The sequence below is a fragment of the Pongo pygmaeus genome, chromosome 21 (genome assembly GCF_028885625.2).
Source record: "Pongo pygmaeus isolate AG05252 chromosome 21, NHGRI_mPonPyg2-v2.0_pri, whole genome shotgun sequence".
NCBI lineage: Eukaryota > Metazoa > Chordata > Mammalia > Primates > Hominidae > Pongo > Pongo pygmaeus.
In genome coordinates this window covers 34462785-34487027 of record NC_072394.2, presented here as the reverse complement: position 1 = coordinate 34487027, position 24243 = coordinate 34462785, and the positions used below count along the sequence as shown (strand labels likewise).

General features: G+C 46.7%; 1 protein-coding gene across 1 annotated transcript in view; it reads right to left on the bottom strand.

Moving 5' to 3' along the window:
- HCK (HCK proto-oncogene, Src family tyrosine kinase) overlaps window positions 1-16251 on the bottom strand; it is a 49711-nt gene extending 33460 nt beyond the window's left edge. Inside the window, exon 1 of the mRNA XM_054466918.2 lies at window positions 15972-16251. The gene's annotated coding sequence lies outside the window, so the exon portion shown is untranslated. The remainder of the gene's footprint in view (window positions 1-15971) is intronic.
- Between the last annotated feature and the right edge of the window lie 7992 nt (window positions 16252-24243).

The window sequence follows — 24243 nt, the reverse complement described above, 5'->3', positions numbered from 1 at the left end:
TTTTATTTTTATTTTCATTTTAAATTTCTTTTTGGTTTTTATTTTCTTAAATTTTTATTTATTTATTTATTTTTTTGAGATGGAGTTTTGCTCTTGTTGCCCAGGCTGGAGTGCAGTGGTGCGATCTCCACTCACTGCAACCTCTGCCTCCCGGGTTCAAGTGATTCTCCTGTCTCAGCCTCCTGAGTAGCTGGGATTGCAGGCACGTGCCACTACGCCTGGCTAATTTTTGTATTTTTTAGTAGAGACAGGGTTTCACCATGTTGGTCAGGCTGGTCTTGAACTCCCAACCTCAGGTGATCTCTCTGCCTCGGCCTCCCGAAGTACTGGGATTTCAGGTGTGAGCCACCGCGCTTGGCCTATTTTTCATTTAAAAAAATTTTTTTACATCCAGGTTTTTTAAAGTAAAAAGAAACAAGTGAATTAATTTTAAGATGTATTTATTTTACCCAATATATCAAAATTATTAACCTATAATAAATATAAAAATTATTAAAGAGATACTTTACTTTTTTTTTTTTTGTACTAAGCCTTCACATCTCAGTGTGGATTTTACTCTTAGAGCACATCTCAGCTATGACTCCATCTGTGCTCAGCAGCCGTCTGTGGCTCAGAGCTGCCATATCCAAACACGCAGAGAGAGAATGCTCCCATCACTGCAGCACAGGAAAGGCTGGTGCTCACACCTGCATTCCTCAGTGCTTAGCCCAGTGCTTCCTGGCACACAGTAGGAGTGTCATGCACAGTGAGTGAATGGCTGCATGCCTGGCGTGCCATGCTTTATGTAGTAGGAAGTAAAAGTGTCTGTCAGCACCATAAGACAGGGCAAAAAAAAAAAAAAAGTAAAAGCATCAGGACATTCCTGCTCTATGACTCAGTTGAGAAGGGGAGACTGGACACACAATTACATCCCGAAGCCACATACTAAGAAGCTATTAGGACATACAGAAAGTAGAATGGTGGTTGCCAGGGGCTGGGGGAAGGGGAAGTGAGGAGTTAGTGTTCAATGGGTGTAGAGTTTCAGATGAAATGAGTTATGGAGATGGATGGTGGTGAGGGTTGCACAACATTCTGAATGGATTGAATACCACTGAAGTGTACACTTGCCAATGATTAGGATGGAAAATTTGTTATGCGTATTTTACCACAATTTTAAGAATGAAAGAAAAATAAGCTACTAGGGAGTGCTAAAGATAGGAGGGGCCATGCAAAGATTGCTAAAATACTTAATGGGTGAAAAACACAAACTGCAAACATGTACATCAAACCACTCTTGTAAAATGAATTTATGTGCCAATGTGTATGTTAGTAAGTTCTTATAAAAAGCAACCTGATTATAATAATAATTGAGCAGCAAGATAATGAGTTGGGTTTTGAAGAACAGGGAGGATCTGAATAGATAAAGATTGGGGGAAAGTCAAGAATATTCCAAAGAAGAACCAACTTCCAAAAAGGATTTGAAGGAGCTTATAATATTAAACCATATACAGAGCACTGCAAGACTCAAAAAGTGTTACTCTACACCATATAGACGGGAAAGATTATTGAACCAGAAGCCCAGGGTGGGACTGCTACTACCATTGAGTACTAGATTTATCTCTGAGCTTCCTAGTAGCCAAGATAAAAATGGAAGCTTGTATAACATCACCATAAGATCCCAGGAAGCACAGCAATTTGTCTGTTGACAGAAACAAATATTTTTTGAGTATAAATTCAAAAGAGAATTTGTTCTGTGGCTCCTCATAAAAAGGTCACTGGGGCTGGGTGCGGTGGCTCATGCCTGTAATCCTAGCATTTTAGGAGGCTGATGTGGGTGGATCACTTGAGGTCAGGAGTTCAAGACAAGCCTGGCCAATATGATGAAACCCTGACTCTACCGAAAACAGAAAAAATTAGCCAGGTGTGGTGGCGCACACCTGTAATCCCAGCTACTTGGGAGGCTGAGGCAGGAGAATCGCTTGAACCCGGGAGGCAGAGGTTGCAGTGAGCCAAGATCGTGCCACTGCACTCCAGCCTGGGCAACAGAGCAAGACTCCGTCTCAAAAAAAAAAAAAAAAGAAGTCATTGGAGGGCACAATGGACAATTTCTTCGACTGTGATTTGTCAGCAGAATCTATAGTATGTTGGTGAGTGGTTGCCAAACAGATAGTGCTGATATTATTCGGGTGGGTTTGGGAACAGGGGATGGGGTGAAGGTGGGGAGAGAATGATGGAAGAAAGAGGTTTATGTAGCCCAGGGCCTCTCTGCAGAGTGCCTTGTGACAAAGTGGCTTGAGTGAGTTTAGAAATGCAATATGGTGCTCAGAGTGTGGCTAGCGTGAGAACCAGCAGCCTCAACCTCACAGGGGAGGTGTAAGAAATGCAGAATCTCAGGCCCCACTTCCCAAATCAGAATGTGCATTTTAACAAGGTTCCCAGGCGATTCATGTGAACATTCTAGCCAAGAAGGCTAGAGAACCTCTTTTGCTCCTGCCTCCTCAGCATCTGTCCCTCTTCAGATAACAGTACCTGGATTTTCCTTTGGAGAACCAGCTTTCTCCCACTTAGTGCATGAGGTTTGGTGGGGCCGATCCCACCCTTGCCTTCAGGGATTGGCAACTTGACACAGGCCTGGCCAATCAGAGAATCCCGTATCCTCTGGCCCCCTGGCTACAGAAATTGGTTCAGCTATAGGCATATACGTCCTCCTCACTGAGGCAGTCTGCCCTGGGATTTTGCTGGAAAAATTAGGGAAAAAGCACCCCCTTTCTATAAGGATTGTTGAGATGTAGGAACCTGGAGTTCTTGGAGGCCACCTCAACATCATCAAGGTAAAAGCTGCTTTAGAGTGAAGCCACCAGAGAGGACAACAGAGCTGAGATATGGAGATAAAGTAATTCCTGAAGATAAATTGAGCACCTGGATCCAGCTATGCCCGAAGCCTATACACCTCAGGATTTTTCCAGTCCATGAGTAAATAAATTATCAATTTTGCTCAAGCCAATTTGAGTTGGGTTTCTGCCATTTGAACTCAAAAAGTCTTCACTGATTCTTGCATATTGTTGGGTCACACTCTGGATTGAATGAACCAGTATCTGGGAGTGAGTGCCTGGAATCTGTAGTTCTAACAATTCTACAGGAAATTAGTATATACACTAAAATTTGAGATCCACCAATGTAGCAGAATGAAGGCTGAACTTGGGAGTCAGAATACTTGAGTTTGGATCGCAGTTCTGCCACTGACTGGGTATGTGACCTTGAGCAAGTCATTTGCCCTCTCTGAGCCTTATTTTTCTTTCCTGCTAAATAGGAGGCCTTGCTTCTCAGGCTTGGCCTGAGGTCCTATGTGACTAGGGATGTGAAGGACTGTGTAAAACTTCTGCATACACATTTCTCATCTAATGTGCTTCAAAAGCAGGCTCTGAGAGCAGAAGTAGCCTGCCTGCTTGCACACCCACTCAGAACTGCTGATCCCTGGTAAGGATACTTCCTCGGGCCACTGCCGACCCTGGGAACCTGAAACCTGCTCCTCACCACCTCAGCCTCTGCTGAGGGAAATGAGAGAGGTCAGCTAGCTTGTGCCTGGCTGCTTCCCAGGGTCACCATGCTGGCTACAGAAGCCTCAGAGTCTCGGCCTGTGCGCTCAGAGTCAAGCTCAAGGGGGAGAGGCCGGGGCCTGCCTGATCATCCATCCAGTGGGCTGGAGATGGTTTTCTGGGAGCTTCTATGCTTAAGCAGAAACCTGCAAGGGCTGAGGGTGTGAAGCCCTGGATTGTGGTCCCATCTCTGCCATAAGCTCATTGTGTGACCCTAGGCAAGTCTCAACTTGTCTCTGAGCCTCAGTTTCTCCAAATGTGAAATGAGATGTTGGATGAGACGTTCTCTGAAAGAAGAAGCTGCAGTTCTTTCCTGCATAGAATCCATTCCCCCCTTCTTCTAACAACAGTTCTCCAATTTTCCTTTGGGAATTACTCCTCCCCTAGTCTCAGTTTATGGATTGGGATAGAGTTGACTCCAACCCCTGGCTGTAGAGGTGGGTCTGTGACCAAATCAAGCCAATGAGAGTTGCAGTAATAGAAGCAGAGATGGGTGGATGGGCGCGGTGGCTCATGCCTGTAATCCCAGCACTTTGGGAGGCAGAGGCAGGTGGATCACTGGAGGTCAGGAGTTCAAGACCAGCCTGTCCAACATGGTGAAACCCCATCTCCATTAAAAATACAAAAAATTAGCCGGGCTTGGTGGCAGGCATCTGTAATCCCAGCTACTTGGGAGGCTGAGGCTGGAGAATTGCTTGAACCTGAGAGGTGGAGGTTGCAGTGAGCCGAGATTGCATCATTGCACTCCAGCCTGGGTGACAGAGCGAGACTCTATCTCAAAAAAAAGAAGCAGAGATGGGCATGTGATTCAATCCTGGCCATTGAGAGCCAGCCCTTGGTTTCTAGCTCGAAAAAAAGGCCTGCAGCAGCAAGGCAAACCCAAGAAATAGAGAAATACAGACTCCCAGCCTTGGATTAAGCCTTGCCTGAAGCTGATATCTCAGGGATTTTCCAGTAACCTCCTTCTTCTGCTTGAGCCAGTTTTGAGTTGGATTTATTCCCCCTTAAACATCAAAGAGTCTTGCCCAGTGCAGAGGGAATTCTTATAAGGGATTGTGATTTGCACTCAAGTGCAAATGGCTGATGGCAAAGACCTCCCTGATACCAGGTTTTAGTAGAAGAGAAGGTAAGATGGTACTAGACCTGTTAGAGTAGGTGAGGATGGGAGGAATATGGACCTCATTAAGCTGATGGCACTGAAGCCATGCCTTAAAAGAACCTGGTTATAGAGACTGGATGCAAGGGCTCATGCCTGTAATCTCAGCACTTTTGGAGGCTGAGGTGGGAGGATTGCTTTGAGCCCAGGAGGCTGGTCCTGACAACATAGCGAGACCATGTTTCTACCAAAAAAAATTAGCCAGGCATGGCGGCATGTGCCTGTATTCCCAGCTACTTGAGAGGCTGAGGTGGGAGGATCACTTGAGCCTGGGAGGTTGAGGCTACAATGAATTGTAGTGATGCCACTGCACTCCAGCCTGGGTTACAGAGAAAGAATGTCTCAAAAAAAGAAGTGCCTGGTGTCTAATAGGCCCTCCATACACATTCGTGTAATGGATATATTATGTTCTACTCTCTATGGGCCTCATCATACTTGGCTGAAGTCAACAGACCAGAATTATGAAGTTATTTTTCAGATAGGGAAATGGAAGCCCATGGGAGAGTGGGTCCCCCGGCTAGTCAGTGGTAGGTCAAACTGGCACTCAGCTCTCCTGCCTGTCATCATCCACTGAGGTCAGCCCCAGAGGCTGTGGGCGATGAAGGGGAAGGGGAGAATGAGGAACCCAAACAGAACTCTCAAGAAGGCAGACCGCTGGGGGCCCAGTGCTTAAGGCTGTTCAGTTACAGGAACTTTCCCTTCTCAGAACAGCTCAGCAATGGGGGTGGGGAAAAAGTATTTCCCCAACAGGAGCCAATTCCCTGAGCAGTGCCTTGGGGGTGCAGAGCCCAGCAGCTCCCTCTCCTCAGGTTCCCTGACTGTCTTCTGAACGAACTGTCTTTATCCCCGAGTGACTACTGTCCCTAATAGACAGTTAGGGGTCACTCCTGACTTCTCATGTCTTCCCTTTACTGAGCCTCAGCTTCTTTCTCATAGAGCTCAAAACTTTGATTTTGCAAACAGGAAGAAACTTGGGAGATCAAAATCTTCGTTGGACAGGTGGAGTAACAGCCCCAAGAGGCTGTGTGGGCCCTGGCTCACACGATGGCGAGCGACAGAGCAACACACTGAAGGAGAACTCAGGGCCTTTGATCATTTGCCTGGCTCAGCCATAGGGTTGGCTCTGAGATGCCTGTGTTCCAAACACTTATTCAACCACATATAAAACTCATAGCATGGTCAATGTTACTCTTGGGTCACTTGGTCAATTTCAGAATTCCAGAGCAACTGTGAACCTTCTTGGAATGATTTTATCTCTAAGGCAGGCAGGAGGCAGGGCAGTTTGAAAATAGAGCATGAGATTTGAAGTCAAATAGAGCTGGGTTTGAATCCTCATTCTGCCTCTTACAAATAAGTGAGCCTTTTAAAATGCAAGTCATCCTGGGCATGGTGGCTCACACCTGTAATCCCAGCACTTTGGGAGGCTGAGGCGGGCAGATCACCTGAGGTCAGGAGTTGGAGACCAGCCTGACCAACATGGTGAAACCCCATCTCTACTAAAAATACAAAAATTAGGCGGGCTTGGTGGCGCGAGCCTGTAATCCCAGCTACTTAGGAGGCTGAGGCAGGAGAATCGCTTGAACCTTGGAGTCAGAGGTTGCAGTGAGCCGAGGTCGCACCACTGCAGTCCAGCCTGGGCAACAGAGTGAGAGTCCGTCTCAAAGAAAAAAAAAAAAGGTAAGTCAGATCTCATTCCTTCTCTGCTCAAACCCCCCCAGGGTTTCCATCCCACTTGGAGTAAAAGCCCAAGTCCCCTCCAAGGTGGGTAAGACCTCCACAATCTGATCCCCTCCTCAGCCTCTCAGATCTGTCTCCTTCGAACTCTCCCTTGATCATTCCACTGGAGCCCTCCTTGCTCTTCTTCAACTTACCAACTGTGCTTATACCTCTGGGGCATTGCATGTTCTGTTTCTGGAATATTCTTCACCTTCACCCAGAAAGGCTCCATCACTTCCTTCAGTCTCTCTAATGATTGTACCTTCTTAGAGCAACCTTCCCTCATCACCCTGGCGAAGACAGGATCCTCTGCCCCCCAACTCCCATCACTGTCTAGCCTGTTCCCAGCTAGTCTTCATGCCCCTAATCACCTCTTAAACGTGGCGGCCATGAGGATGCACCTCTCAGATCTCCAACTGCAAGAGTACGATTGGAGAAATTAATCAGCGGCTCAGCTGCTGTGCTCTGAAGTCCATCACTGCTCTCATGGGCTGCTCCCAGGCAATGACTGAGTGTGGCAGGGAGACTGAAGCCCACCCATGTCTGGGGGACCTCTGTCAAGAGACTTTGGCCAAGGGCTCCTTAACAGCCTTGACAAACTTTCCTTAGAATGACATGGCAGCCGGGCGTGGTGGCTCACGCCTGTAATCCCAGCACTTTGGGAGGCCAAGGCAGGCGAATCACAAGGTCAGGAGTTCAAGACCAGCCTGGCCAACATGGTGAAACCCTGTCTCTACTAAAAACACAAAAATTAGCTTGGCGTGGTGGCACATGCTTGTAATCCTAGCTACTCAGGAGGCTGAGGCAGGAGAATTGCTTGAACCTGGGAGGCGGAGGTTGCAGTGAGCCAAGACTGCGCCACTGCACTCCAGCCTGGGCGACAGAGCAAGACTCTGTCTCAAAAAAACAAAACAAAACAAAACAAAACAACAACTACAAAAAAAAAACAAAAACAAACAAAAAAACACGGCATGGCAGTCCAAGACACGTCCTCCTTTTATTCCTTTTTTCTTCCTTCCTTTCTTCCTTCCTTTTCTTTTTCATTAGTGGACAGAGGTGCCCCACTATCTGATGGCTCTCCTGTCCTCTCCTGGTTTCTTCCCATTTTCTCTCATAGCCGTTTCCTCCAATAAATTTCTTGCACATTTAATGCTATGGGAGTCTGCTTCTCAAAGGACTTGAACTGTCTCAGGGTATGCTGAAGTTAAGTATAAAAAAAAGAAAAGAAAAAATAAAAAAGGACCTGGACTAACGCACCTAATGTATTACCTGTTGATTTGTTTATTATCCATCTGACCATTAGGATATAAGATATGACAGTAAGGACTTTGTTGTGTTCACTGCTATATCCCCAGTGTGTAAAACTAGAACACAGTAGGTGCTCAATAAATTCTTATTGAATTAAGTCCCCATTTAGCCTGCTGGATGCCCCCAGATTGCCCATCTAAACAATAGCTATAAATAGGCCAGGTGCAATGGCTCATGCCTGTAATCCCAGCACTTTGGGAAGCTGAGGCAGGCAGATCACTTGAGGTCAGCAAGCGGATCACCTGAGGTCAGGAGTTCGAGACCAGCCTGGCCAACATGGTGAAACCCTGTCTCTATCAAAAATACAAAAATTAGCTGGGTGTGGTAGTGGGTGCCTGTAATCCCAGCTACTTGGGAGGCTAAGACAGGAGAATTGCTTGAACTCGAGAGGTGGAGGTTGCAGTGAGCCAAGATTGCCCCACTGCACTCCAGCCTGGGCAACAGAGTGAGACCCTGTCTCAAAACAAAAACAAACAAACAAAAAGAAAACCAATAGCTATAAATATATGTTTAAACTGAGAAGGGTGATGCACGTTTGCTCGCTTCTGCTGGGAGAGGAGCAGTCTTTCCCTGGCTGCCGCTGAGTGGAAGTTTCCCCCTCCAGACAGGACACGGTGGCCAGTTCACCACCAGGGCCACTTTTCACTTTAACCTGCTGTGGTACTGAGAGGTCAGCTGCCCCCAAACCTGTCCTCCACAAATGGAATCCTCAAAGCCTCAGTAACACAGGCGCTGATCCTTTTACATTTTTTTAATAACTGACAAAGCTCCAGGTCTCAGTTTCTTTTAGTTTTTGAAGGGTATGTATTTTATTTTTAAAATGACCTTTTACCACCTAGTAAAACATTAGTACATCCTTCTTGTTAAAAATTAAACCATTAGAGGCCAGGTATGGTGGCTCACATCTGTAATACCAGCACTTTGAGAGGTCAAGACAGGAGGATCATTTGAGCTGAGGAATTTAAGACCAGCCTGGGCAACATGGCAAGACCCCATCTCTACCAGAATTTTTTTTAATTAGCTGGGTATGGTGGCATGTGCCTGTGGTCCCAGCTACTCAGGAGGCTGAGGTGGGAGGATCGCTTGAGTGCAGAAGGTTGAGGCTGCATGAGCCATGATAGCGTCACTGCACTCCAGCCTGGGAGACAGAGCGAGACCCTGTCTCAAAAAGAAAAAGAAAGAGAGAGAGAGAAGCAAGAAAGAAGAAGGAGGAGGAGGAAAGGCAAGAAGAAAGAAAGAAAGAAAGAAAGAAGAAAGAAAGAAAGAAAGAAAGAAAGAAAGAAAGAAAGAAAGAAAGAAAGAAAGAAAGAAAGAAAGGAAGGAAAAGAGAAAGAAAGAAGAAAGAAAGGAAGAGAAGAAGAAAGTGGAGGAGGAGGAGAAGGAGGATGGGGTAAGGAAAGAAGAGAAAGAAGAAAGAAAGAAAAGAAAGGAGGGAGGGAGGGAAGGAAGGAAGAAAGATTAAAACATTACAGATACACTTAAGACACTCTTGGATTACTCATTCTATAAGCCCTCCATGGCCACCTCTTTCCCCACCCAGATATCATCTGCCAGCATTTGGCCTCAGCCTCTGCCTCTGCATTTACACACATGTATGTTGAAGCAGAGGCTGTCAGTGCCCTGCCTCTATCACTCCGCCCTTTACCATTTTCGCACATTCTGGCTGGACTTCCAGCTGCCGGTACCTTCATCTTGTTGTCTGAGAGATTTCTCTGTGGCTGTTGGTGCCTGCTCTGCCCGTGGGCTTGGCAAGCCGAAAGTGCTAGAGAATTATCACATCCCCAGGAGTAGTTTTCAACAAAAGACAGGAGCGAGACCAGGGTAGACAAATACCCCTGTTCCCTCACCTCTCGAGCCTGTTCTACCCTGGCTCCCAGAGCTCCTCAGTGGGATTGAGCTCCAGGTGACCGCAGTGGTAACTGGGCTTAGAAGACACCTTTAATGACTGCCTCCTGTTCCCTGCCTTACTTCCTTACTCCCCTAGAAGGGTCCCTGGAATCAGCTCTCAAACAAACTATTTGCGTTTGAAACCTTGCCTAGGGTCTGCTTCTAGAGAAACTCAAACTAAGACATATATGCCATGATGGACTAGTGTGTGTGTGTGTGTGTGTGTGTGTGTGTGTGTGTGTCTGTGTGTTTTGACATAAAAGGAATTGTGCTGCAGGAATCATGAGTAGTATCCTTCTCAGTTCCCCACCCCCTTTTTTTTTTGACAGAGTCTTGCTGTTGTCGGCCTGGGCTGGAGTGCAGTGGCAAGATCTTGGCTCACTGCAACCGTGCCTCCTGGGTTCCAGCAATTCTCCTGCCTCAGCCTCCCAAGTAGCTGAGATTACAGGTGCCCGCCACCACGCCTGGCTAATTTTTGCATTTTTAGTAGAGACGGGGTTTCACCATGTTGGCCAGGCTGGTCTTGAACTCCTGACCTCAGGTGATCCACCTGCTTCGTCCTCCCAAAGTGCTGGGATTACAGGTGTGAGCCACCGTGCCCAGCCTCAGTTCCATTTTTTTTTTTTTGGATTTGGGAACTGAGGCGCAGAAAGGGAAGAAATTTGCCCAGTGCATCACAACCTGTCTTTGGCAGAGCTGGCGCTCAGACTCGGGGTCATCTACTGTGCTGTACCCACTGTTCTTCACTTCTGTGGTAGAGATGAGGCTGGGACTCCTGTTCTCTTGGCTGCATTTACATCTCCTGGGCCAAAGGATTTCAGGGTGATGCCTGGAACTCAGGGAGGTGACTTGAGGGGAGAGTCAGGAGCGCATGTCCTAGCACAGTGCCATCCAGAGGATGCAGCATGTGGGACCACAGCCGGGGGCCAAGACCAGGGCACATTTACACTTAAGCACAGGCTACTTCTGCATCATTACCCACGCCTCTGAAAGTACATTCAAACTCCCAGTCCTGTGGGGGAGGAAACTGGAGAAATGGGGTGGGGACAAACATGTGGTTGGTTTGTTTAGAAAGGCAGAAGTGATTGCTTGAAGACTTGTGGTATAAAAAAAGAAAAATAAACTAAAAAAAAAAAAGATGTAAGAAAGAAAGAGGCTGAGTGAGATTGTGCTACTAACTTGCTGTGTGACTTTGGGAAAGTCAATTACCCTCTCTAGGCTTCACATTCCTTTTTGTTTCTTTTATGAGACAGGGTCTTGCTCTGTCACCCAGGCTGGAGTACAGTGGTGCAGTCTCAGATCACTGCAACCTTCACCTTCTGCGCTCAGACGATCCTCCCACCTCAGTCTCCTGAGTAGCTGGGACTACAGCCATGTGCCACCACACCCAGCTAATTTTTGTATTTTTTGTAGAGACAGGGTTTTGCCATGTTACCCAGGCTGGTCTCGAACTCCTGAGCTCAGATGATCTGCCTGTCTTGGCCTCTCAAAGTGCTGGGATTACAGGAGTGAGCCACCGCACCCGGCCCTTCATGTTCATTTTCTATAAAGAAGGAAGCCTTGTCATGACCCAAAGGGTGGGGTTTGAAAACTCAAATGACTATAGGGATGTGGAGGGTTCTGCGGATGAGGAAAGTGGGCCTGGCAAGGGCTGTGCAAGCTGGACAGCCCAGGTGCAGCCCCCAGCGCAGCCCCCAGCTCCACTGAGGTTGTCTGAGGAGCACTCGAGTCGTGGGTTCTAGTCTCAGGGCTGCTAATTCTTCTAATGTTTTAGGAGACAGAAATCCAGATTATGTGAGCTCTCCTGAGTTTAAATGTTAGCAACTAATTAAAAATAATCGCTGTGGGTGGAGGGGTGTTTGGGGAGGGCAGCTGAAATATCTCAGGCAAGGGAGGGGGGAGGTTGTCCAACATTCATTACGTTTGTCCCATCAGTGTTTTTTTGAGGCCCTACTATGTGCCAGGTGCCAGATGTTAGAAGATACAGTGGTTTATAGGACAAACATGTTTGTGCTCTTGTAGAATTTACTTTCTAGAAGAGTTTAAAGTCCAAGCCCTAGCTAGTCCTTAGAATGTAGACAACTTTCTCCTTACTTTCTGAGGTAAGAGCCCTCACAGGGCAGCCTGGTTTGAATAAGATTGAGATTCATGCCTTCTGTACCCATTAGAATGGTAATAATAATAATAATAAAATATAAACATAGTAGGTATTGGCAAGGATGTGAAGCCAATTGAAACCCTTGTATATTACGGTGGGAATGTAAAATGGTGGAAAACAGCATCGCAGTTCCTCAAAAAGTTAAAGATAGAACTACTTTTTTTTTTTTTTTTTTGAGAAGGAGTCTTGCTCCGTCGCCCAGGCTAGAGTGCAGTGGCTCAATCTCGGCTCACTGCAAGCTCCGCCTCCCGGGTTCATGCCGTTCTCCTGCCTCAGCCTCCCGAGTAGCTGGGACTACAGGCGCCCACCACAATGCCCGGCTAATTTTTTTGTATTTTTTTAGTAGAGACGAGGTTTCACCATGTTAACCAGGATGATCTCGATCTCCTGATCTCGTGATCCGCCCGCCTCGGCCTCCCAAAGTGCTGGGATTACAGGCGTGAGCCACCGCGCCTGGCCACAAAGATAGAACTTTTATATGACCCAGTAACTCTACTTCAGGTATATATCCAAAGGAATTGAAAACAGGTGCTCAAACAAATACATGTATGCACATGCATGCTCATAGCAGTATTATTTGCAATAGTCAAAATGTGGAAACAACCTGAATTTCCATCTGTGGATAAATGGGTAAATAAACTGTGGAATATCCATACAATGGAATATTATTTGGCCACAAAAGGAATAAAGTACTAATAGTTGCCACCATGTGGATGAACCTTGGAAAACATTATGTTAAGTGAAAGAAGCTAGACACAGAAAGTCACATAGTATGCTTCTATTTATATTAAATATCCTGAATGAATTAATCCGTAGAGGCAAAAAGCAGATTGGTGGTTGCCAGGGGCTGGGGGGATGGGGGAATGGGGGTAATTGCTTAATGGGTACAAAGTTTCCTTTTTCAGGGGTGATGGAAATGTTTAGGAGCTACTGAGAGGTAGTGTTTGTACAACATTGTGAATATACCAAATACCACTGAATTGTTCACCTTAAAAATCATATAGTTAATTTTATAAAGTTATGTGAATTTCACCTCAACTGAAATATTTCTAAAAAATTTGAACTATATAAAAGATTGCTCTGCTAGAAAGGTTAAGCAAATTATAATACAGGCAAACAGTGGAATATTATGCAGCCACTAAAAATTTAAGAACATTTTAAAGACCTGGAAAATGCTACAATGTAATACTAAGCAAATAAATAGGATAAAAATAATCTATGTGTAGCATTATACTAATTATGTTAAAAGTGCATAGAAAAGACTACATAAAGATACATGAAAATATTGGTTATTGTTCCCTCAAAAGGTTCATGTTTCCATTTTCTTGAACACTTACTAAGTGCCAGGCACAGTGAATAAGGCAAATGAAGCACCTTACAGCAGAGAACATGAGGCCTGGAAGAAGGGCCATTGATCCAGAGACAGCTGGGAGATCAACAGAGCAACATTCTTCTCTCTTCTCTGCCCCAGAGTCCCTGGGTGACCCTTCTGGGCTACAGTACTCCTCTCACACAAAGGGGAGGGTGACAGGTGCCCTCTCTGGGGAGCCATCCAGCCTTTTGGTGTTTTCCTCAAGAAACACCTGTACATGGGCCGAAACCTACACATCCCGGATGCTCCTGTCAATATTGTTCATTGTAGTGAACACCTAGGAACAACTTGAGTATTTATCCACAGGGGAAAGAGAAATACTGTAGAGTGGTTACCTGCTGGGATATTCCACAGCAGCTGGAAGGAATGAATGAGGCCTCTATTTTCTATTTTTCATCCTGGGTAGATTTTGACAACTTAATGGTAAGATGGGGCAAATATGCTCCTCTGCTATCCCCATTGTCAGAATTGCAGAAAAGTCTCACAGTTAGATAGTTTGTTTGTTTTTTTTTGAGATGGAGTCTCTCTCTGTGGCCCAGGCTAGAGTGCAGTGGCACGATCTCGGCTCACTGCAAGCTCCACCTCCAGGGTTCACGCCATTCTCCTGCCTCAGCCTCCCCAGTAGCTAGGACTACAGGTGCCCGCCACGATGCCCGGCTAATTTTTTGTATTTTTAGTAGAGACGGGGTTTCACCGTGTTAGCCAGGATGGTCTCGATCTCCTGACCTCGTGATCTGCCTGCCTCAGCCTCCCAAAGTGCTGGATTACAGGCGTGAGCCACTGCGCCCGGCCTTTTTTTTTTTTTTTTTTAGGTGGAGTTTCGCTTTTGTTGCCCAGGCTGGAGTGCAATGGCGCAATCTCGGCTCACTGAGACTTCTGCTTCACTGGGTTCAAGTGATTCTCCTGCCTCAGCCTCCCGAGTAGCTGGGATTACAGGCATGAACCACTGCATAGATAGCATTTTTAAAGCACACAAAACAGTCCTACGTGTTGTTTATGCGTACATTTATATGCAATCCATTTTTAGAGGCACATCCTGGAAGGACTGTAACTCATGACAGCGGTTGCCCCTGGGGAGGGAGAGAAACAGGACTGAGAGTGATACAAGGTGGGGAGACTTCAATTTTTTCTGTTACTTTTAGTAAATTAATTTTTTAAAATCTGAAACAAACACAACAAAATACTATTATTTGTTAATTCTGGATGGTGGATTCTCAGGACATTTAATATATTATTATCTTCACTTTTCTGTATTTTAACCTGTCACCCCCTCCCCTAAAAAAAAAGGACCATAAAGAGGAAACCATGGGCTAAGGCAACTGATATGCATTGAGGCCTTTCTCTGTGCCAGGCATAGGCTACCCCAGTGGTTCTCAAAGTGTCCTCATTGGATCAGCAGCAGCAGCATCACCGGGGATGGAAGTTCTCACTGTCCTGCACAGAGCTACTGAATCAGAAACTCCAGGATTCGGCCCAGCGATCTGTGTTTTCACAAGCAGTCCAGGTGATGCTGATGTAGGCTAAAGTCTGAGAACGCGGGGCCATATGTCTAGCTAGGGCAATGTTAACATACATTAAGCCTGTGTACTGTCAGACAGCACTCTCAAAGCTTTCCTTCAGTAATTTTTTTTTTTTTTTTTTTTTTTTTTTTTGAGACAGTCTCTCTCTGTCGCCCAGGCTGGAGTGCAGTGGTGCCATCTCGGCTCACTGCAACCACCGCCTCCCAGGTTCAAGTGATTCTCGTGCCTCAGCCTCCCGAGTAGCTGGGATTAAAGGCATGTGCTACCATGCCCGGCTAATTTTTGTACTTTTAGTAGAGACAGGGTTTCACCATGTTGGCCAGGCTGGTCTCAAACTCTACCTCAAGAGATCCACCTGCCTCGGCCTCCCAAAAAGCTGAGATTACATGCATGAGTCACCCTGCCCGGCCCCTTCAGTATCCAATTAATCCTCTAAACAACCCTGTGAAGGAGGTACTATTACTCTCCCCATCCTGCAGTTGTGAAAACAGAGGCAAAGAAAGGCCAAAACCTCTACCCTAGGCCCAACAGGCAGTTTGCCCCTAGAAGCCCCCTCCCCTACCCACTAGCCTGTCTCTCACAGGCACCACCTCTCGCATACTCCAGTTTCCTGCATCCTTGCAAGAAAGACTTCATAGCCCCGTTTTACAGATGAGGAAACGAATTCGGAGACGGAGAATTCGTCCAACAAGGAGGAAAGTGACAGGGCATGCGTGCAGTGCGGTCTTGGGCCAGGAGGTTTGGGGGTTTGACCTAGACCTGTTGTGGGAGGAGGGGCAGAGAGCCGACCAGCTGCAGCCGTCCTGGGTGTGGCTGGCACGTCACGCCTCCGCCCAACTGTCCCCTTCCCCAAGCTGGCTGCCAACCCGGCGTGACCTGGCCGCCACCGGGAACCGTAAGGGCCTTCCCCCTCCCGGGCTCTGTGAAGCCCCATCCCTTCCTTCTTTTTTTTTTTTAAATTAACCCCCCCCGCGCCCACGCCTCAGAAGGGGAACCTGGACGGCCCAGAGAAGTGGTGGATAAAGTCACTGCACGGGCCCGAGCGTCCCCTTCCCCGGGAATCCAGCAGTCCGCAACAGTGCCGCCCCTCCCTAGGGCACCCTCCACCCGCTGTTGACCCCTCATCCCCCGGGCTACCCGCGGCTCCCCCGACTTTCCGTCTCCCCTCGCTGCCCCCAGCCGCACCCGTAGCCAGCCCTCCCCAGGCTCCTGTGCTCCCTCCGCCTCCTGGGACCCCTCGCGGGCCGGGTATTCCCGGTCCCCTGTGCACGGCACTCACCTGGGCGCCCGCTCCTCGTCTCGCGGGCAGCCCGGATCCTCGCAGCTTGAGCGCCCCCCCAGCTCGGCAGCCCCTGAGGTTCCGGGGTCCCAGTGCCGGGAAACTGACTTTCTAGAACTAGAGGCGGGGGCGACGCTCCGAGGGGCTTTGGTGCCGCGGGCGTTTCTCGTCCTGCACTGTCTGAGTCCCTTCCCACTCGCTTCTAAGCCTCTGATGTGCTCCCGAGCTGGGACCAGGGACGTGGTGGCGCCCGCAGGCCATCTGGGCGCCTTAGCCGCGCCCTGAGCGATGCTAACTCCGCCCCAAGTGTCCTAACACCTCCCCGAAGATTCAAACGCCACCCCAGGATCCTAACCGGCTCCCCGAGGGTCATAACCTCCGTCTCCCGCAAGAAGGGTCATAACCTCCTCCCAAACCCGCCACCAAGAGAGAAAAAAAATTAGCACCATCCGTCGGAGGTTTCTAACGCGTCCACCAAGGATGCTAACCCCCATCCTTTCCGCTCCACTTTCCCTAACACCTCCCCATCCCACCGCCCAGCGTCCTACCCCAGTCTCCAAAGGATCCCAAATCCCACTCCTAGGGATTCGAACCCACCCGTCTAAGAACCCCAGCACTCGCTCCAAGGCTCCCCAGATACTAACCCCGCCCCGCCAAAGGATTTTTAATCCCACCTTTGAAGGATTTTTGAACTCAACTTGCCCCCAAAGATTCTAATCTGCCCAATGGAAGGATCCGAACTCTCACTTCAGCGGATTCTAACCCTGTACTAAGATTTAGAACACTAACCCCAGGGTTCCAATACAGCTCCTGCTCCTGCGCGATCCAACCTCCCGCCGCCTAAGAGTTTTAATCCCCAGGGGTCTATCCCGCCGGTCCAAAGATTCCAACCCTGCCCTTCAGAGATCCTAACCCCACCTATCAAAGGATTCCTGCCACAGTCTTCAAAGATTCCAACCCCACCCTGGAAAGGCCTTACCCTACCCCGGAAGCATCGTGATCTCTTTTCCCCACCACTCCGACCCCTCCCTTCTGGCCCGGCCCTCCCCAACTCCCCGGCCCGAGACTTCCAGGCCGGTCTGTGGTCAGCGGTTTCCCTTCCGCAGGCCTGCTCCATTCAAACACTATGCAAAGTTCCTCTCTCGAAGGAACCACCATGGCCACGCGAAGTTCCTTGCCCGAAGGAAACACCCTGGCTTCCTGGCAGCTCAGAGGACTCCCAAGCTGGGGGAGGTGGTCGGGGGAGGCGAGGAGTCGGGCTGGAGGGTGACTGAGGCCCCAAGTGGATGGGATTGTGCCCAGCTCCAGGCAAGGGCAGAACACACCCTCTCTTGGAAAAGACAGGGGCTATCACCCTAAATTCTGTGTAACATACCTCCAAAATCTCCAAAACTACAAGAATTCTACCGCGTCTCTCTATTCCCGTTGCTACCAGCTGATCAGGACCACCGTCATTTCTTCATTCATTCATTCATAATTCATTCAGCAATGCTGTCCTGGGGGCTGGGGAATGCAGGGGTTCTTAAAGTTGGCACTATTGACATTTCGGCCAGGTAATTCTTTGTTGTGGGGGACTGTCCTGTGAATGATAGGATGTTTAACAGCATTCCTGGGCTCTACCCACTAGTTGTCTATAGCATCCTCTTCCCCAGTTGTGACAACAAAATGTCTCCAGACATTTGTAAAATGTCCCCTGGTGGGGATGGGGGGAAGAACCATGAATGAGAAAGACAATGACCCTACTCTTATGTTTTTGGTATATGTACCTGTATGGGCCTTTTTTCCTTCTCTTTAGCCTACAGTGCTAACTATTTTAAGGGGGTCTCCCATCCAAGTACTAACCAGGCTTGATCCTGCTTAGCTTCCAAGATCAGAGGAGATCAGATGTGTTCGGTGTGGTATGGCATAGACAACTTAAAAAAAAAATAGAGACGGGGTCTTGCTGTATTGCCCAGGCTAGTCTTGAACTCTGGGGCTCAACTGAACCTCCTGCCTTGGCCTCCCAAAGTACTGGGATTACAGGTGTGAGTCATTGCACCTAGTCTGCATGTGCTTTTTATAAAAACAGATAATGTTCTGATTGTATGTTTAATGTTACTTATTCACTTTTGTACATTCCCTCCCACCACCCCCATCACTGTTGTTAATATCCAGCCATGTTGCCAAAGGTAGCAGCCATACGTGTAGTCACTGTTTACATCCTTCACATTTTATTTATCCATTCTCTTAGTCATGGACACCTAGATCGCACACAATTTCCCACTACTGTAAATAGTGCCACAGTGGACATCCTCATACATGTCCCCTTATTTTCCTACATTAGAATTTTGTAAGGACTTGCTTTGCCAAGAATGACAGGTGTTTGCAGAATCGCCACTGCCCCACTCTTTCTCCCATCATTTCCCCTTATCTTTACCAACCCTTGGTATTATCCACTGGTCTTAATTTGAGTTCCCCAGAAGCAGACCCTGGACATGGATCCAAGTGAAAATAGTTTATTTAGGAGATGCAGAAGACACTGGTAGGGGAGTAGGCAGATGAGACAGGGAAGGGAGGGAAGCCAGTTAAAAGGAGTATCATGAAGCCAGTTAGCATTGTGGGCAACTGGAGTTCAATTCTGCAGGGATCTCCGGAGATATACCCACTTCAGAGTTACCCCACCTGTCAGGCAAGGGAGCTGGGGCATTTACACACCAACTCCTGTTGGACACCGGATGAGGGGTACTTCAGGGGTACTGACCCTCCAGCATTTTGGCCTCCCTGATGCATGCTTCAGTCACCAGAGGGTCTCCAGGAAGAGAAGTGCAGCTCTTAGTAAAGGCCCAGGGGGCATTAGAGGGTCCGCATTAGCATCAGCTACATCTCCTTTCAAAAGTTTGCCATTCTGATAGTAAAGAGCCAGAGAGCTGACACGTGTTCCTGTTCATGGACAGTTTCCCAAATGTTTTGTCCTGACAGTAATGCTGTAATTGAAATCCTTGTGTATGTTCCCAAACTTCTGTCAAGTTTATCATGGCATAATTTCGTGAATAAAATCTACCATCATAAATATTCAACTTGATGAGTTTTGGCAAATATATATACCTGTGTAACCACCACCCCAATCAAGATATAGAACATTTCTATCACCCCAAAAGATTCCCTTACGTCCTATTGCAGTCAACTCCTCCCACACTTAGGTAGCCTTAGGTAACCACCAATTGGCTTTTTGCCATTATACATTAGCTTTGTCTTTTCTAGAATTTCTCATAAATGCAGTCACACAGTATGTTTCTTTTGTGTTTGTCTTCTGTTACTCAGAGATTTTCCATGTTGTTGCATGTTCCAGTAGTTTGTTCATTTTTACTGCTGAGTAGTATTCCATAGTATAGATGTAACACTATTTATTTATCCATTTATTTGTTGAGAGACATTTGGGTTGTTTTCAATTTGGGGCTATATAAATAAAGCTGCTATAAATATTCATGTACAAGTTTCTGTGTAGGCATATTTTTATTTCTCTTGGGTAAATACTTAGGATTGGGATTGCTGGGTCATATAGCAAGTGTATGTCTAACTTGCAATACATTGCTAAATTGTTTTTCTTTTTTTTTTTTTTTTTTGAGGCAGGGTCTTGCTCTGTCACCCAGGCTGGAGTGTAATGGCGAGATCTTGGCTCATTTTAACCTTTGTCTCCTGAGCTCAAGTGATTCGCCCACCTCAGCCTCCTAAGCAGCTGGGACTACAGGTACACCACCATGCCCAGCACTTTTTTTTTTTTTTTTTTTTTGTAGAGATACAGTCACACCGTGTTGCCCAGGCTGGTCTTGAACTCCTGGGCTCAAGCCATCTACCTGCCTCAGCCTCCCAAAGTGCTGGGATTACAGGTGTGAGCCATTGTGCCTGGTCTAAATTGGTTTTTGAAGTGGTTACATCATTTTGCATTCCCTCCAGTGATTTATGATTTCCAGCTGCTCCACATCCTTGCCAACATTTAGCATTATCATTCTTTTCAATTAAAAAAAGTTCCCATCTAACCCATATTTGCATCAAAGAACATTTATACAATTACAAATTGTATTCTAAAATACCCCCTTACCAGTCTTTGGGGGTGGCAAACATTTTGTCTACTCAATTATTCATTCGTTCATTGTCATGGAGACCATAGCTGACCACAAAAGTGGTGCTAAGGGCCAGGTGTGGTGGCTTACACCTGTAATCCCAGGACTTTGGGAGGCCAAGGTGGGCAGATCACCTGAGGTCAGGAGTTCGAGACCAGCCTGGCCAATATGGTGAAACCCTGTCTCTACTAAAAATACAAAAATTAGCCAGGTGTGGTAGCGGGTGCCTGTAATCCCAGCTACTTGGGAGGCTGAGGCAGGAGAATTGCTTGAACCTGGGAGACGGAGGCTGCAGACAGACGAGATCGTACCACTGTACTCCAGCCTGGGCGACAAAGCAAAACTCCTTAAAAACAAAACAAAACAAAACAAACTGGTGCTAAATGCTCCATTGTAGGAGTCCAACTAGAGTTCAAACCTGGCACTGCTGTTACCAACTGGGTAATGTTGTGCAAAGAGGTGACTTAATCGTCCCCTCTTTGAGTCTCCGTTTCCTCATCTGTCAAGTCGGTATAATACTACTACTTACCTCAGTGGGTCATTTTGAGAATGAAATATAAGTGCTTAGGTATGCTATATATAGATGGTCAATTTCATTAGTACAGCCTAATCATTAAGATTTCAAACTGCTGCTTAGGCACTGATTCAAGTATAATTTGGAAATCACCTTTGTTACACTCTGCCTTGTTCCAAAGATAAAAGAAGGAGCATATGACTTTAAAAATGAGATATTGCCCTGGGGGTAGTGGACCTTTTTCAACATGGAATAAAAGGAACTCTGAAATGAGGGTGGACTTTGCTGTGACTGAAGTCTGGAGAACCAAATGAGTCCTGGGGCAGGAGGCCAATTCCGGATCAGGAGTAACAAGGCCCAGATTCTAGTGCTCCTTCCACCTCTAGACGTGTAGCCTTGAGCAAGCCATTTGATGTCTCTGATTCTCTCACTTGGTCAACAAACATAATAATGGGCACATACTGGGTGATGAGTCTTGAGTGTTAGGGAACACAACAGAGAATGAGGGTGCCGAAATCCCTGGCCTCATGGCATTTTCCACTTACTGGAGGGCATTCGACAAATGGTTGCACCAATAAGGGCAGGTTGGAATTTTGCAACAAGCACTATCGAGGGGTGGGGCTCCATACAGGGGCTTTGAGAGGTTAACAGGGGAAGGTAGGGAAGCCTCCCCAGAACAGGTAACATCTTTTTTTTTTTTTTTTGGAGACAGAGTCTCACTCTGTTGCCCAGGCTGGAGTGCAGAGGCGCAATCTCAGCTCACTATGACCTCCACCTCCCGGGTTCAAGTGATTCTCCTGCCTCAGCCTCCCCAGTAGCTGTAATTACAGGTGCCTGACACCACGCCTGGGCTAGTTTTTGTATTTTTAGTAGAGACAGGGTTTCACCATGTTGGCCAGGCTGGTCTCGAACTCCTGACCTCAGGTAATCCACCCACCTCAGCCTCCCAAAGTGCTGGGATTACAGGCATGAGCAACCGTGCCCTGCCAATAAATTCTTATTGTTTCAAGCCTTTAAGCTTCGGGGTAGTTTATTATGCAATGTTGATAACTAATACAATACACAAAGGCCTCAAGGAAAGTAGGTGCTTTGTGTGTCTGAAGAACCCCATTGTGTCTAGCAGAGGAGGGAGACCCAAGGTGAGGTCCATGAAATTGGCCAGGCCACTGAGGACCTTGCAGGCCTCTGTGAGGAGCATAGGTTTTATTCTAACATACACGGGACGCTGTTGGATGGTTATAAACAGGGGAGTGGCATGATAATTCATTCACTCAACAAATATTTATGGAGCACCTACTACGTGCCGTGTGCTATTTTTGATGCTGAGGATACAGTAATAAACAAAATTAATTCCTTCCTATGTGCTTAGAATTTACATTACTGAGGGGAAGATGGATAATAAACAGATACTGAAAACTCATCCCATGTTTGGGAATGATATGGGTTATAAGAAAACTAGGGAGGTCAAGGGGAGAGGTAGTGGGATGGAGAGGAGCGATGGTATAACTTGAGACAGGGTGGTCAGAGAAGGCTTCTCTGAGGAGGTGGCATGTGAGCAAGACCTTTTGAATTGGAGAGATAAGTCATGTGATAATCTGGAGGAATTGTGTTCCAAGCAGAAGCATCAGTAACAGCAAAGGTCCTGAGAGGCAACAGCACATGGTGTGTTTAGGGAATACAAACAGCCCATTGTGGCTGGAACACAGAGGGTGCAGACAAGAGTGATGGAGACAGTGTTGGAGAGGTAGTGAGTGGGGTCATATTGTGAAGGCCGCAGACATCTTGGTATCCATATTAAATTTTAATTAACACAAGATGGGAGCTGTTGGAGGGTTTTGTTTGTTTTGAGACAGAGTCTCACTCTGTTGCCCAGGGTGGAGTACAGTGGCGCAACCTCAGCTCACTGCAACCTCCGCCACCTAGGTTCAAGTGATTCTCCTGCCTCAGCCTCCCAAGTTTCTGGGACTACAGGCACCCACCACCACACTTGGCTAATTTTTGTATTTTTACTAGAGATGGGGTTTTGCCATGTTAGCCAGGCTGGTCTCGAACTCCTGACCTCAGGTGGTCCGCCTGCCTCAGCCTCCCAAAAGTGCTGGGATTACAGGTGTGAACCACCACGCCCAGCCCCGTTGGAGGGTTTTGAACAGAGGAATGAGCCAAACTAGCTTATGTTTTCACAGGATCTGTCTGGCTGCTGGGTAGAGAATGAATTGGAGGGGCAAAGGGAAAGGAGGGAAACCAGTGAGCAGGGAGAGAGTCATCCAAGGGCAAGATAATGGGAGCTTGGGTCAGAGTGGTAGCAGCTGATGACTAAAGGAGCTCAGAGAGAGAAAACATCAGAGTGCCTAAGAGAATTCATAGTATGTACTGGAGAATCATCGCAGCACTTCTTTTACTAGGAAAAGACAGAAAATAACCTAAATGCCCATGATATGGGATGTGGGAAAATAAATCTTAATAAAATAATTGAATACTAAGCAGTTGTCAAAAATAATAAGGATACATAACAACCAATCGTACCTGGGCACGGTGGTGAAACCCTGTCTTTACTAAAAGTACAAAAATTAGCTGGGTGTGGTGGCGGGCGCCTGTAATCCCAGGTACTCAGGAGGCTGAGGCAGGAGAATCACTTGAATCCGGGAGGTGGAGGTTGCAGTGAGCCGAGATTGCACCATTGCACTCCAGCCTGGGCCACAAGAGCGAAACTCTGTATTAAAAAAAAAAGGTATCTCTGTACACTAGTAATAAACAATCTGAATATGAAATTAAGAAAACAATTTTATCTATAATATCACCAGAAGAATAAAATACTTAGGAATAAATTTAACAAAAGTAGTACAATATACTCTGAAAGCAAGAAAACATCCTTGAAAGAAACTTAAGACCTAAATAAAATCATCCCATGGGTTGAGAGAGACATCTCATGTTCATGGATTGGAAAACTTAATAGTGTTGATGATAGTACTCCTCAAATTGATCAATACAATCCCTATCAAAACCCCAGTTGCCTTTTTTTTTTTTTTTTTTGGAAGGAATAAACAAGTTGGTCCTAAAATTCATATGGAAATGCAAGGGACCTAGAACAGCCAAAATAATCTTGAAAAGAACAACAAAGTTGCAGAACTAACACTTCCTGATTTCCAAAACTTACTACAAAGCTACAGTAATCAAGACAGTGTGATATTGGCATAAGACTAGAAATATAGGTCAATGGGACAGAATTGAGAGTTGAGAAATGAACCCTCATATTTATGGCCAATTGATTTTCAAAAAGAGTGCCAAAACAATTCAATAGTGGAAAAAAATAGTATTTTCAACAAATGGTGCTGAAACAACTCAATATTCACGTGCAAAAAATGAAGTTGGATCCCAAAATGGATCGTAGATCTAAGTGTATGAACAAAAACTATAAAACTCTTTTTGTGCGTGTGTGTGTGTGTGTGTGTGTGTGTGTGTGATGGGGTTTCACTTTGTCAGCCAGGTTGAAGAGCAGTGGCGCGATCTTGGCCACTACAACCTCCACCTCCCAGGCTCAAGAGATCCTCCCACCTCAGCCTCCTGAGCAGTTGGAATTACAGGCACACACCACCACACCGGCTAATTTTTTGTATTTTTGGTAGAGAAGGGGTTTCGCTATGTTACCCAGGCTGTAAAA